General features: G+C 34.2%; 1 protein-coding gene across 1 annotated transcript in view; it reads right to left on the reverse strand.

Annotated features, from left to right (window-relative positions):
* The window catches only part of LOC127849039 (collagen alpha-6(VI) chain-like), a 76,722-nt gene that overhangs the window by 58,721 nt on the left and 684 nt on the right, over nucleotides 1–17,317 (reverse strand). The gene's annotated exons all lie outside the window — the stretch shown is intronic.

Consider the following 17,317-nt stretch of genomic DNA (forward strand, 5'->3'; position numbering starts at 1 on the left):
AAGACATAAAGCAATAATAAATCGACCTTCGATTTAAGACATGAAGCAATAATTAATCAATCTTCCATTTTAGACATGACGCAATAATCAATCAAGCTTCCATTTATGACATGAAGGAATAATTAATCACTCTTCCATTTAAGACACGAAGCAATAATTAATAAATGTTTCGTTTTGGGCATGAAACAATAAATAATCAATTTTCTAATTAAGACATGAAACAATACTTAATTAATCTTCCATTAAAGACTTGCTACAATAATTAACTCATTTATGCCTAGTGGACTCTCCCATCCTTCTAAATTGGATTAATGTATTTAAAAAAATAGGGATGTTAAGTATATCTATTGCTATATTTAGAATATTTCTTACAGAAATTCCTTTAAGCAAACAGTGCAGACCCTGATGGGACGCCGCATCATGCGGCGTCTCATCTGGGTCTACGCTGTTTTCCAATGCCTTTTTTGTGGACGTTAGGCATAAATGGGTTAATCAATCTTCAATTTAGGACATGGGCCACTAGTTAATTATAATACTGTTTACAATTATAATCGGACATTTTGTTTAAGAGTGTTCGCTTTTTGTTTCTGTACATGGGCCTTCCGTCAAATCGACTCTATGTCAATCTTTTACTTAATGAATTCGTTTCGTAAAATATAAAAGTGACACGAGGCTGACTCAACATTTCAAGATTCACACGAATGGTGAAAAAACAACAACGTTTTCTGACGATAAAATAACATAGTAACGCCATGAGAAATCCTTTAATTGCTGCATTGGCAACTTCATATACACGGGTCGTTACTTTTATTGCCACTTACTTTATACTGTTTCTTTTTACTGATTAGCTAAATCCATCTAAGAATATATGATTAAAAGGGAAACGGTATTTTATGTGTGAATGCGCACGTGCACTTTAGGATGAAGAGGGGAGGTTACAGCAATCATACATACAACTATCCGTTTAAACGTATCGCTAATATAACAGTACTGAAAATAATAAGGATTATGCTGATTGTTGTTATTATAATACTGAGAATGAAGATGATTTTGACGAGTGCAATCATGATGATGATAATGATGATGACGACGACGACGACGACAGGAGTATCAACTTCTCATTATGATCATAATAAGGATACTGATCTTAACCCTTTGCATGCTGGGATTTGTCGTCTGCTAAAATGTCGTCTGCTGAATTTCTAAAATTAGCATTTTCTTCGATTTTTTTTCAAAGAATACTATCAGAATAGCAAACAGTTTGGATCCAGCTGAGACGCCACAGAATGCCTTCAAAATTCGGTTCCAGCACTGAAAGAGTTACTTAAAGCCGATGGACAAGATAAGAATGAAGAGGAGAGGGGGATATATTTGTAAGATTTCTACGATCCTCCAACGGAGCTAGCCGATCAGTATCTCGATAGCGTCCACAGATGTCTCTCTATGAAAGGTATAATTATTTGCGTAACAAAACATTGAACTGAACGTAGCCCCAAAAACTAAAGATTGTTGTTACAAAAATAACTTTAATAATGTGAGGAATACAAACGTGATTATTTTGTATTGGCAGTTAATAATCGAAATACAGTTTGCATAAGAAGAATACAGCTAAAGAATTCAAGAACAAATAAGTTAACTAAAATAATAACGTGAACTTATTTACGAAAGCAGTAACCCCCCCCCCCCCCCAACCCCCCAACAAAAAAGAAAACCAAAACACGCACACACAGACAAATGCGTTTTCGGGTATTGCAGAAGACTTCTGGCACAATTCATTAAATAGCAATAAAAATAACCGGTAATGATCAAATCTATCGAATAAATTAAATTACGCCATACAAGTAATTTAGGTATTTGATAACCTAGCATTACCAATCAATGTAACGTATATCGCTTTTTGACAGTATAGTGTTATTGAATATAATTCCGAAATTCCGAACTTAAGTGTTTTTTTTTCTTTTCGAACCTTAGACTTTTACCTTAAGGTTGTTCTATATTACCATTAACTGAAAGTTATTATGGGAAACGTTCAGGAATAACAAGTTTGAGCATTTTTTTCAATTTAATTTTTTTACATAAATTCGTATTTAAAACATTTTGTTGAAATGGCATACAGAATATCGCGTGAAAGGTAAAAAAGTAACAAGGTGTCTGTCATTCATAGTGTATTCAGCCCATAGGCACAAACTGATGATCAATTATGGATGTTGGTTTCTGCTGAGCTTGCGTTTTCTCGTACTGTTATATTAGATATAATCAAGGGGTGGCATTACACGGACACTAAAACTGGCGCCGATTAAGGTAATTAAACATTGAAAAGCCTTCCAGAAACCCTCAAATATGAGCCAAGAATGTGGTCCGGGTTATCAAGATGTAAAAAAGCCTGATGCGAAATTAAAAACGCAGCTGTCGGGTTTATGTTAGCATGTTTGAATGCACCTGTTGCTACTTATATGCAATAAAAAAAGAAGCAGTTTCCATGAAAATCGTAGGTGTGTTGAAGACAAATTAAACGTTATGCCGGAATTTTGTTGTAACAGGCTTAGTTTGACCATTTCTTTTCTACACATAAAAGGCAAGATTCTTAATATGTAGTTACCCGAAACTCTAGCAACATTATAAAGAGAAAAATTACTTTCCGTTAGTCTTTCGTGTGAATAAAGCGATCAATCGCCTATGCAATACATGCAGGGGATGGTTTCAAGTTTAGAGTTTCGTTTGACTTGAGGCATCTCTTGTTGACAATAATACCTAAACGCAAACCGAGCCTAATACTTCAGTTAACTTGCGACATTGGGAATGGGATCATTAATCATGTTACGAACAAAGCCAGATAACACGAATAATCAAATAGAATAGACTGGTTACAATGTTATTAACAAAGCCAGATAACACGAATGATCAAATAGAATAGACTGGTTACAATGTTATTAGTTATTTATAGTACTTGTGGAAGTGGATTCGGAGTATTTTCCAGTGAAGAACATTAATTTGTTTTACAATAAGATAACACATAATATACCAAATACGATAAGACGTGTTACAACTAACATGGGTATTAATTAGATGTTTTCGTAAAGATATCAGTAATATTCAAATATCCAACTGTTAAATCTACATCATCGCATAGGTAGGTCTCCGTAATTTTACGATAGGAATCAAATATCTGGCAATAAGGTACAAGTTTATCATAACAAGCGAGAAATAACCATATAACCTTTGCTGCTTTGCATTCTGAAATTAAAGTTAATACGAAACAGATAACATGTTAATGCATTTCAAAAACGAGCTCTGATGTGATAAAATGTCGGTTGTTATGGCTCCGGTGTTGATTTTTATTATATTTAATGAAAACGCTCCACATTTCTTATAAGAGATGAATATTTGTCATTATTTATGGTGTAAAATCTCGTATATTCGTCGGCATAAAATTTCGTGGTGTTTCAAAAAAATATTTTTTTTCGCAGATGCGTAAATTCGTCGTTTTCTCATTTTGAAAACAAAATAGCGCCCGTCATTGTCCGATGGATTTGTGTTTAACTCGGGGATCGGTCAACCAAAAAAAATTAACAACAAATTATCGCCCACAAATTATAATAAAAGTACAGTATTAGCAAAATGAAAATTCAGAAACAGTATCCAGAAACGTGTGTGCGAAAATTAGATGTGATTTTCCAGACGGTTCTTACACCGAATAAATGTTATGCAATCTTTATATTTACAAGCTATGAGTATACGGTCTGTAATTGTTTCAACCACATGGACAACATAGGACTTTTGTTCGCTTTCGTTCGCTTTCGTAAAAATAAAAATCTTTAGGTCAATAATTAATTCTTCTTTTTTGAAAGGGTAGGCTTTTTTGTCTCGTAAAAAGCAAAATTTTTAGTTCAATGACTATTTCTTTTCTTTTTGATAGGCCAATGTTGCAATGTTGGGTAGGCGCTTTTTGTTGTTGTTGATTTTTTTTCAAGAAATGCTTTCACAAGTGAACCTAGCTATCGAAAAAGGAATGCATGGTGTACATATCATACAGATTTACAGATCATAGAACTCACTGCGGGCAGTGAAATATTGGCGAAAAATAAAAGTTCAGCCATAAAGAATCGCAAAAGTGTACTTATAACAGGTTCAAAATGGCCACGTTCGAGGGCTCATTACTCAGGGACGTATTGGTCACTGGGAATGAACAAGTTGTTTGCAAATATTTAATTCTTTGTGATGACATATTTTAAGTTTCAATTCAATAGCTGGAGAAATGACGAAGTTTGCTCCCTACATGTATACCACGTAATGCGGAAAGACCGAACGACCAACAAACAAACCAACCGACAACGTATCTCGTATATACCCTCTATCAAACTTCGTTTACGCGAGTATTAATAACATAACAAAACAATCAGGTTTTGGAACTAGGTTTCCAATATTTACATCTGTTCTCACGCAATAACTTAAATCCATATATCCGCTCATGAGACCGCTGTGGTGCTTTCCTCTTCTTTTAATGTGTACACAAGTATAATGTCTATAAATTGCTGTATTTGTTATGTCATTAATTACCACTTATGTGAAATATTTATGGCTTTTTAACAGGTTTCACATGAACAATTATTTGGCAACAGTATGTTTCTAATCACGGGGTGTTTCATATAATAATACGTATCACGTATCTTTAATTGATGTATAAATGAAATTCTATAGGTGTCGCTGTGACAAGAAAATCCATTGTTATGCAACTGTAAAGGTACTTTAGTAAAATATGCAACTCGCTACCATATCGTTATTTCGAGACATGTTTGCTGTGTTCACAATTGTGGATATCCTATCTTGGATAACGAGTCTTCGTGTGTTTCTGTGTGAACTGTTTTATTTTTATATGTTGTATTGTGTGACATTATGAGAGATTGACATCAAGTTAAATGAAGTTTAAAGCAGCAAACGGCTAATGTGTGAATGAGTGGCCCAGTAAGTGGGGGATGAGTGAATGAGACAGAGAATCTGTCATTAGTTTAGTCAGTCAGTAGGTGAATGTGCTAGAGAGCCAGTCGCGTAAGGTAGAAACAGTTTGCACGTCCCATAATGCATTGCATTGGCCTTTCACACGTCCGTGACCACAGCTTTATTTAGTGTTTCTGTTAAATGTCGTACTGTACATATTGTGTCTTGTTCTGATAAAATTGGGCTTAATGCATGTGCGTAAATGAATGTGCGTAAAGTGTCATCCCAGATTAGCCCGTGCAGTCCGCACAAGCTAATCAGGGACGACACTTTCCGCTTTTATGGTATTTTTAGTTTCAAGGAAGTCCCTCCTTACCGAAAATCAAGTTAAGGCAAAAAGTGTCGTCCCTGATGAGCCTGTGCGGACTGCATAGGCTAATCTGGGATTACACTTAACGCACATTCATTAAGCCCAGTTTTCTCAGAACAAGGCTCATATGGTCTTGTGTTGTCGAGGCAAAGGCTGTTTGGTTTGAGCCTCGTTCTGAGAAAACTTATGGGTTTACTGCGAAAAGAGTCGTCTCTGATTAGCCTGTGCAAGTCCGCACTGAACAGACTAATCAGGGAAGACACTTTCCGCTTTTATGGTACTTTTCTTTTTTATGAAGTCTCTTCGCAGCCTTACGTCCATTAAGGTGGAAAGTTCCGTCCTTATTAGCCTGTAATGGCATGCAATTAATCGTAGGATTTTTAAGATATGCAATTAAGCGTAGGATTTTGAAGATATGCAATTAAGCGTAGGATTTTGAAGATGTACACTTTTTAAAATACCTATTAATAATAACCGCTCAAACTTGTGCATTTGTTGTATTTGTATTGTACACTTTTAAAAATACCTATTAATAATTACCGTTCACACTTTTGCATTTGTTGTATTTGTATTGTACGATTTAAGCAGTTTTCAATGTGTCACACTTTTGACTACTTTTATCAATACAATCATGTAACTCTTGTTTTGGTCTATAACCTTTATTATTATCAATGTGTTTTATTCAACAATTCACACTTCGACACATGCTTAATTAACTCAACTAAAAATGAAGGCCTGCCCCCCTCCTACATATCATTTTCAAACTCAGAGTTTTATTAGTAGGGTAAAAAATCACTTTATCTTACTACAAACGCCAAATAAGCATATCACAATTCAAATGAGCCAAAGGTTAATGCAAATCATAATATTAACGCCGTTTTATTCGCTTATCTTGTCACTTTATCTGATATTATCGCATATCGCACGTTTCATATGTCATGCGGAACTGACATAAATGATGTTACCAAGAGCATCATAAATTTAAAGTTTGTGATTTATGTCTATTAATGTACATAAATTGTGATCACCGTTTTTCTGTTATTTTCTGTACTTTATACTTGAAAGAATACACCATTTTAAGGAACTTGGTCACATATTTTTGTAAAATACTTTCAATCAGCGTTGATGTGTTCATTTAAGTGCTTTATTTAATCAGCATTATTGTGTTCAGTCAAATACTTTAAATCAGCCCCGTTGTGTTCAGTCGAAGACGTTATTTAAGCAGCATTGTTTTGTTCAGTCAAATACTTTAAATCAGCCTCACTGCGTTCATTTAAGTGCTCTATTTAATCAGTATTATTGTGTTGAGTCAAATACTTTTAATCAGCCTTGTTGTGTTCAGTCGAAGGCGTTATTTAAACAGCATTGTTATGTTCAGTCAAATGCGCTATTTAATCAGCCTTTTTGTGGTTAGGCAAACGTCTTATTGATTGTAGTTTTGTGTTCAGCCAAATGCGTTATTTTACTTATTTATTGTAGTTTGGTGTTAAGCCAAATGCGTTATTTATTGTAGTTTTGTATTCAGTTTAATGCATTATTTATTGTAGTTTTGTGTTCAGCCATATGCGTTACTTATTCAGCCTTGTTTGTCTCTGGGGAAGGAACGGTGTAAGCATAGTTTTTTAATTGTTCTCATTATGGTGTGTTCAATCATTGTCGACGTCACATAGGTAAGTCAAAAATGAGGAAAATTGTGATACAAATATAATACAAATTAAGTAGACTGAAATCCGTGTATGTGGCACATTATAAGCGTAAATCAATCTGATGTGAGTCTGATACAGGTGGCAATCGGTACCACGTGTTCATGGTTAATAAACCAAACAACAGGCAATCCTTAATGTGAAATTTCTCTCCCAGTGTTCGTCTAATGTTCACCTGGGAACTCGATGAAAAAGAGGTCAACGACTGAAGCATTTTGATTTGGATTCATTTTTTTGTAATTTCCGTGTAACATTATCGCTCCGGTTGCTGCAGATATTGTACCCTGACATGCGAATGTACCCACACACGAATCACGTTGATTTAACACCACATTAACTCGCCAGCATCATGTTTCAATGACCCAACGACTAACGTATGCTGTAAGACTTTCGCGGTTATAAAGACTTTTGTAGCCACAGGCAATTTCTTTTAAGCGTTAATTTTAAGGTGTTTTTTTTCATCCACAATACTTGAAGAATAAAAAACAGTCGGGTCGCAACGCATGACCACTTAAGTCTTTAATAAAATGATGTTATTTTATATAATATAAATAATTTCGTTCACGGATCTACTGAAATTTATTTAAATGATGCAAGTAAATGACCCTTAACCCATCCATGCCTAGCGTCTAGAAAAAAGGCCTTGTCATGATGCGGCGTCTCATCAGGGTCTGTGCTGTTTGCTTGAAGGAATTTTCTGTAAGACATATTCTAAATATTCATTGAAAACGTGTGCCTTATATGAATGATTGGTAACACCCCAATTGTCCAACACGTTTTCTTTAGTTTGTTTCAGTTAACAAAACACTGACCGAAATAAACATAAATCAAGCCACGGTACTCCTTCTGACAACATAATTGCTTCCACACGTGTTTTACCGATTTCAGTCTACCGGCTACTATGTGCATGTCATTATTGTAACGCCGTAACACACTCGAAGGTTACATCCTTCCTAATATACCCGCTTCTTGTCACTCTAAGTAATAGCATGTCTTATTATATTTTATTGACTCTTTGTCGGAATTCAAAATTTAGAAAGACTATAATACATAAGAACACGTGTTTTCTTCTCTTGTTTAAACAAGAAGACTTCAATATCTTACTAAGGATGATAAAACCCGCTTCATTTTCCCTAAGTTAATATGCAGACCTTAAATATAATCACGCCGTCTGGTGTCAACTTTGGACGTTTATTAAACATAAACAGTATTTATTACGTATATGCATGCTTAAAGGGGCCTTTTCACAGATTTTGGCATTTTTTTTAACTTATTCATTAAATGCTTTATATTGATAAATGTAAACATTGGATCATAAAAAGCTCCAGTAAAAAATCAAGAAAAAAATTAAAAAAAGGAAAAGAACATTGCCCGGAGCAGGTTTCGAACCAGTGACCCCTGAAGTCCTGCCAGAGTCCTGAAGTAAAAACGCTTCAGCCTACTGAGCTATTCCGCCGAGTACACATTCTTGACGTATTTTATACCTTATATAAGCAATCTTCGTAGTTTCACAAAATTTAACGACAAAAACAGAACTCTCCAAATTATTCAATCGTTTCGCGTTGCAACGCTTTATAATTTTTAGGTTTTAAAATCGTCAAATGATGCATATAATGGCTATATTAGAGCATGGTTAATGTTCAGTATTACTGTTTCCTCACAAATATCATAACTAAAACGAAAACTTACGAATCTGAAACAACTTTTTTCAATTTTGTCAATTTACCAAAGCGTGAAAAGATCTCTTTAAATCAACGTTTAATTAAAACTCGTGAAATGGTTGTCTCACAGACCATATATGGTAGGTTTGTGAACACACTAGTGACCACAAGTGACATTAACGATTTAATAGGTCGTATTGTGTTTGATTTGTGTGCCAAGTAAGACACAAATACAAAATAAAACGTTTATATTGATGAAATCTTTAAAATGTGTAAACATGTAACTCGTCACAGAGTAAAATTAAAATTTGAACGTATCATTTTTATTAACGACTTATTGTCTAATTAAATACAGCGTATGCGTTCACGATAAATCTGCAGCTGAGGTGACACAGTTGGCGGAAGTCAACAGTAAGTATTATATTATGAAAAATAGTATAATTGCGTTTTATATTTTGAAAATAGTGTATAAGTTAAGGTAAATAATTACAAAAATAAACAACCTAAAGTAAAAAAAGTAAAAATAACAATAATGTTTTCGTTATACCTATCGGCTATTTGTTGTCCTTTTATGTTACAAAAACTGCCTTCCTTCAGATGACGTGAATCAAGTTAAATCATTATAGTTATGCTTAGCGCTGTTTTGTATGTAGTGACCTGTATTTTATTGGCTATTGGGCAATGAAGCCTGTATGTTATTGGCCACAGGGAAATAGCCATAGAGTATTTGCAATCGGGCACTCAAGTAATATCACTCTCCTGATAATCATTCCGCAGTTTTCATTGTGCTAAATTGAGCACATGTCGTCATGGAATATTCGTAAATGAAGTTTGTAAACAAATTCAGATTTGAATATAAAAGCATTCATATGGTCGATGTCGATTGGCCTGTCCTGGAGAGCAAAAAATTAAATGTTTTATTTTCAATGTATAAAAGGTATAATTATAATTATATTAATACGTTTTTTTCCACGCAATTTAAATGCAACGTAGTGTAACAAAAGCATTACACTGACGCCCTGTTTAATTATTCAACTATTAAACGATTTAACAGAACGCAGACTATAAATCGACTTTGGTTGCATACTGAAATATGATGCTTCAATTTAATATGCTCATGTAACAAGTAAAAACAAAATTGTGGCACGTTTGGCAATGCTTTGAAAGACGATGATTTATGATTTCATCTCCCATTGCGATTATATAAAGAACATTTCAATTAAATAATTGTAAAGACATAATAAAAGTGACAATTAATAATGAAATGCATAACGAATAATACTGTGACGCTGTATTGTAACTATTTGGCGCACAATTTCACTCCATAAAAAAAAATTAATAAATGTGAAAAATATAATTAATAACCTAAATTTGAAAAGGATGCTCGGTGTGTTGTATTTATTTGGCGCAATATTTCACTCCATAAATAGCATTAATAAGTGCATTTTATGACTTGATATTTAATTGAAAATGATTCTAGCTAACTTATCAGTTTGAAAAACTCGAACAAGTTTTTTTTTATTAATGCCAAAACCATTGAAGTCAGACTTGAAAAACATCACAATTCGAATCACAGTCTAAACTTTCGACAAAAACACAATGTAATCAAAGACAATTTTACGTAGTATAACATATGCACATACAGAACAAAAAAAAACGCCACATTATAAACAAGAACTATTGTTCAAAGCGTTAATTCTTCATTTAAAAGTAATGAACTCCTTATATTTGAATATTCATCATTGAGACTAAATCTTATTTAGTCATACTTTGCAGGCTATATTTACAAAATGAATCCGGCTCTCAAAATTGAGGGATATATTTTTTTTCTCATAACATTACCAATTTAAAAAAAAAAATGTAAAAAAGAAGACGCAGCATTTCCTGTTTCTAATAGCGTTACATAGCAGCCTTGTATCCGAGGGATGCATTCGCTGCGGTTAAAGTGCTGATCTTGCACATTTCCCTGCAATATTCATCGATTGTTTATCCTTACGTCTGCCCTTCCGTGATAAATACGCAACATTTACCATTAATTTCCAGAAAATTGCATTCACTTTTCTTTTGCTATTAGTAATCTGAGAAAGAGCAATAATGCAGGAAAGTCAAGTTTTATGAAACGCAAACCTTTATCCGACAGTTTTAATTATAAAAAGGGGTATACCTGTGCTAAAAAGCTTGCCACCGATAAAGGTTTATGGCAGAGGATGTTGATACAGACCCTGTACGCATATGGTTTTTTCTCACCATTTTGGAACTGGGGCCGAGAGCCTTTGGATTGGAAAAAAAAATCGCGTGGTTAATTGCTTAAACATCGAAAATAACAGTATTGTGAATAAATTGACTAATGTTTAATTTATAGAGCTTCGTGGGAGATGACCTAAATGTTGATACTTATCTGTATTTATTTATTAACTTTGTAACCTTCAATTGGGAGTTTTTGGATCCCATTATATTACTTTTTCCATAGGGAATGGGTTCCCATACAGGCATCAAATTTGATATAAATACACTGGCATATGAGTAGTTTTATTTTAATATATTATGTTGTGGATATAGATATATGGAGTAGCTATACAAAAACGTTACACAGCTTTAGATTGCTAACTAGCAAAGTTATATCGAGTACTATATGCTGTTATCAAAACTCATTGAAATACCATTGAATAAAACAAGCTCATTACGCATTACCAGACATGTTCACATATCACGCATACAAAACGTATTCATCTATTTAACCCGTTGATGCCTAGTGGACTCTTCCATCCTTCAAAATTGGATCAATTGATTTCCAAAACTAGGGATGTCTAGTATATTTATTTCTATATTTAGAATATTTCTTACATTAATTCCTTTAAGCAAAAAGCGCAGACCCTTATGAGAAGCCTTGGCTGCATTATGCCATTTTCTAGACGCTAGGCATACATGGGTTAAAATGTACTAAAACACCGTTTCAAATACAATTGTTTCTTTAAAGCTCTAAAATAAGAAATTAACATCAACATCGCTGTAAAAAATGAACGTATGCTTTTGACAACACACTCAAACAGGTCAAGCATTTTATCTGACAATCAGAAAATGTGTCCGCATATGATTTAGGCATCCAACTATCGCACAATTATGGAAAATATACTTAACCAAATTTAAAATATCATATATAATGCAATCAATTGGAACAGCAAAAATTAAAACGTAACAATTTAAAATTGAATGTTTGCACACTCAATAGAAAAATGTTGTTTGTTCAATTGTTAGAAGTTTTGCATAATGAAATTTTAGCAATGCATTATTGTAGTGCCATTATTATGCAGTGGAAAAAGTTTACACAAAGCGGAATAGCATGTCATTCATTAGTTCAAAAACATTAATGGATATTCACAGTCCGCGGTGTGTTTAAACTGTAAAAATTCAATATTGTGAAAAGAATCGTTCTTATCCGATAGCAAGTCTGTAACATTCCTTTTGATGTTATAATTAACCGCTTTTTTATTCCAAGACGGCAAACACTGCAGCATAAACTAAAACATACTTACAGGTTTGTCCTGATTGCATCGACATAATCAGATTATCTAAATGCCATTAATTGAAGCATGTGCCAAACGTTATCGCGATATGATAAACGGTGCAATGCATACAGTACAAGCACGCCTGAAATATGTATTAGAAAATGCAAAACCGAAAAATCCGAGACGAGTATTACAAAACGAATTTCATGAGTCATTGTCTGATGAAGCCGACACGGCTGTCTATCTTTTTATACCAACACGTAATGCCTTTAATTATTGCCTCTCCTCCTTTGAGCAATCCTAAATAGTTTTTATTATTGCCATTACCCGTTCGAGCAGGACTCAATACTTTAAATGATTTAATGGTCTAATTGTTTATTATATTGTAGGCATTTTTCAGTTTAAGGTAAATTATATACAAGGCGTGGGCCCTCTATATATTTCCAGAGGTATGACGCAACAAAGTACTGTAAAATCATGTAATGCAATATTCGTCGGCATGCAATTGTGTGGTTAACCCATTGAAGCCTAGTGGACTCTCCCATCCTTCTAAATTGGATCAATTTATTTCCAAAATTAGGGATGTCTAGTTTATTTTTTTTCTATATTTAGAATTTTTCTTACAGAAATTCCTTTACGCAAACAGCGCAGACACAGATGAGACGCCTTATCATGCGGCGTCTCATCTGGGTCTACGCTGTTTGCCAAGGCCTTTTTCTAGACGCTTTGCATACATGGTTTAAAAACAAGATTTGTTCGTGGACACGTTATATTGTTGATCACTGATTTCGGAAACAATTAGGAGTTAACATCGGTCTTTTCCCTTTGTCTTGAAAAATAGTGATGTTTCTATTAAGGCGGAATATAGTGTTTGTTTCCACTCACATGACCGACCAAAATTATTTGTGTTTTCGCTAAATTATTTTTTAAAATATAATTCGTATTCCCAAAATTAGCTTGAAGTAAATCAACAGTTGGATTGCATTTATATTTAGAGGATTTCTATTATTGAGCAATCTTTAGTAAATTTATTCGAAGAACTTGTTATTTTTACGAACATAAGTTTTATTTACCTACCTTTCCCGCTTATTGTGTAGATGTTAGTAGAAACCCACAGTTTGTTTTACCATGTAGTTTACTTTTTGTGACAATGGCAACAGGTGCCCTAACTGCATGAATAATAACAAATAAGAAATACCTTTTAATGCCAACATCATAATATCATGAAAAAAAAACGCCATTAGTTAGAAATCGAATTAACATTAAGCCTCTTTTTTAATAAGGAAACGAAATAACATTCTTGATAGAAACAATTTTAGTTAAGCACGGTGAAGTTTAGGAAAGAAATAAGACACATATGAACATATGTGAGGCACATGAAACGTTTAACAGTTGTCTTCACTAAAAGTATTTATTCTCCTAACTGCATAAAGATGTCATCATTGAAAGTGAATTTTTAAATCTTAAGCAAACATCAAACGGAAATCAAAATTCAAAAGTTACACGCAGTATAATGGGTCAAAAATTAAGTTAGAAATGTATATTCACGTGAGACATCCATTCTCATTGGTCCATATAAGTTGACAAATGTTTCTTTGTTTTGCCTTGCACATCCGCAGTCACGTGATGGAAACTGAAGTGCAGTACATGAACGATTTACTGAGGGAATTGAGCCCCGATTTTTACGATGGTACAGCACGAAGCATTCGCCTGTGAAATACTTGAATCGACACCACAAGTTGAATATTTGAGACGTCGGACAATTTAAATATGATTTATGAATGTGTGCATTATCTATTCAATTGCCGGGTTCCTAGAGTCGTTTATGTGTTGTTAATTTAGTTATTACAGGCATTTGGTAATGTCATGATGCAGCACAGTTTTTATCAAATTGATTGAATTTAATAATTGCATTGGGGGGGGGGTATATTTGCTTAACAATAAACAAAATGAGTATACCATTATTGTTATTATGGAGTTGTTTTTATAACAATCTATTAAGAAGCAATTACCATCATGTACCATAAAATTATCGATCTACGATATGATTTAAACTTGTTCTACTTCATAGCAATATTGAATAAACGTTCATTTAAGTTTAAGTGATCCAATCTGTTTATTGCCCTGTATAGCCCACCCGAAGGTCACAGGTTCGTTCCCCACTGTGGGAGCGTTCTTTAGATCTCCCCCATAGACACCAAGGAAACGGACTCGAGAGCGTTTCAAATAAGCCTTAGGCTTTCCGTGCAACCGAGCTTAAACTAATAGGTTAAAAATGTATTTATAAATGACAACATTGGAATAAAGTCTGTATTATAAAGGATTTTTTTCTTTTTCATTGTTTACTTTTAATATTCTTATGATGTCTTCAAATGAAGTTTCCCACTAATTTCAACGCGGCTTCATAACTAATATTATTCGTGAACAGCACATTGCAAAGGCAAAGACTAGACACACGAAGCGATACTTGATCTTTTTCTTGACAGTCGCGGCGACGCAGGATATATTTAACACGACATATCGCTTTTTTGGCTACCTACACAAGGGCGATATATCGTGTTAAATATATCGTGCGTTGCCGCAACTGTCAAGAAAAATATCAAATTTAGCCGCGACTGTCAAGAAAAATATCGTGCGTCGCCGCGATTGTCAAGAAAAACATCAAGTGTCGCTTCGTGTGTCTAGTGTCGCCCTTGACGAAAGAAGTGCGAGATTATAGATGGCACTATCCGGATTCCGTATAATACAGATATGCATAGCATGATGATTTGTGTAATTATTTAACGTTTCCAGAATAAAGCACGATCGTCTTATTGTATTTTCACACCGAAAGTGTGTGTTTTGTTTTATTTATGTAAAAAAAGTTTCAGAATACTAAATAGCAATGCGTCATTTTCCACCAGATAACTTAATACGCGGCGGAAAATAGATCTCTGCAAAACAGTTAATCGCAGACAAGTGCAATCATATAAAAGATCACATTAAGTGTGATGCTATCAAATTCCGCAAATTATAATGTCGTTGCGTTATTATTATCTCGAGACGATCGCAATATTTGAGATTTCGTGCAGCAATTTATAGCGTTTCCACGCAGTAGGTGGACAGTAAACGGCATCATAGATTGGCAACAATCGCCGCTGCAGAACTAGATTGCATCATTGTTTGCATATTGTGACAACGTATTTGATTGCTAAAACCTTATTTCCAAGAAAACAAGATTCACTCGAACAAAAATGACATTCCTATGCATATGAGGCGCATTCTGGGAAAACGGGGCTTAATGCATGGGCATTCAGTGTCGTTCCAGTTTAGCCTGTTCGCACAGGTACGACACTTTCCGCTTTTGTGAAATTTGCGTTCAAAGGAAGTATCTTCGAAGCAAAAATTCAGTGTTGGCGGAAAGTGCCTTCACTGATTAAACTTTGCGGAGCTCACATACGACTTTTTACGCACATGCATTAAGCTCAGTTTTCCCAGCGGGCGACTTGATTGCAGCAGTGTTTGCATACAGCGACAATCTATAATCAAAACGCTGAAGGCACTGAAGTTGTTCGCTGTTGTCGTCCTTGATTAGCTTGTGCGCATTGCACAGGCTAATCAATGTGCACAGGCTTATCTTATTTGACATGCATTAAGCCCCGTTTTCCCTGAAAGCAGCCAATATGTACAGATTTCAATGGTAAACACTAGACTGGCCAATGTCGTCTTTCAAGCTGGTAAATACACTCACTGCAGTAGTAGATGCAGACGCTCCTAAGCATTCGTCGTATGCAGGCAGCGGTAATCGTTCCTAGCATAGTATGTTACGGTTCTTAGCGTAGCTAAGGCGTCTAAGCACATACTGATTTGCAAAACATGCTCTGTAAATTTTGTCGTCAGCTAACGCTCACAACCAAAAATGCTGACACCTCATGTCGGAGAAAACGAGATTCACGCGAATAATAATGGTATTCCTATACATGAAGTTACATTTTTAACTCGTTAATACTTATCTATGACAAAATTGTTGTAATCATACTAATACGTGCTTACAAAAGTTAAAAGAGATTGTGTATAGTGTGTCCGATGTTTTTTGAAAGATTGTTTTAGGTATAGTAATACAAATTTAATGTATGATCATTTATTTATTTGTGTACATTATTTGTTATATACATATGTTATTACAGGCCTGTCAACGTGGATGTGCATTAGAAATGTCCCGTAAGTCAGCAATGTTATCTTATCTTTAAATAAATAAAAAATAATCATATGTCCTTTCTTAGACTCTTTTCGAATATTCGTGAAAGAAAAATCATTCATTTTTTTAAGACGACTGTGATTTAGTGATTCAGAAAAAAATCCCATTGCCGGGCAGACTGTTTAATGATCTCATTCAACATCCCTACGGTCATCAAAATGTGACAAAATGTATCGTATCTATTACCCTTTAATCAAACCACTTAATATGTCACAGATTATTCCAGTAGCGTAAGCGTTAAGCCTCTTCGTTTTTTGTTGCATTAACACGCATTAGATGTTAGGCAACAGGAAATTTTAAGCCATCCTTGGCTATCTTAGTAATCATCACAGTCGTTAAAAACGACTTAATACATTGCTAATGCAAGTGAACAAAATGTAAAATTGAAATACCTAAGGGAAGAGTGACACACTGATTTTGAACCAATGCTTATGACACCAAGACGGTTTTGTACACCATTTGTGCATATATTTAACAGTATATAAATATGTCAATAAAGAATACCATTAAACGATTGGATTCACTTAAAGAACGTGTGTTTGTTGGTATTTAATACAACGCAAAACGTAATAATTCAATCTCCTATAAAAAGTCCGATACAAATAAAGTACACATGATCTGGATACTGATACAAATCATTATTATTTTAGAGGAAAACTATTTCTTACTGTATGTTTAAAATTCGTATTCATTTATTTTATTTACAAACCGAACATTTAAACAATTGCATTAGAAATGAGTAACACAAGTACGCATTACGCCGTCAAAAATTGCGAATGTCATGTATTTGCAAATTTATATGACACTTATGTTTTTGTGTCAGGGATTGCAGTAGATTTTGAAAACCATGAGTCAAAATAACCCAAGGTCTCAAAATTATGAGGGGTCAAAATAAAAAAGATTAT

Source organism: Dreissena polymorpha, chromosome 10 (genome assembly GCF_020536995.1).
Source record: "Dreissena polymorpha isolate Duluth1 chromosome 10, UMN_Dpol_1.0, whole genome shotgun sequence".
NCBI lineage: Eukaryota > Metazoa > Mollusca > Bivalvia > Myida > Dreissenidae > Dreissena > Dreissena polymorpha.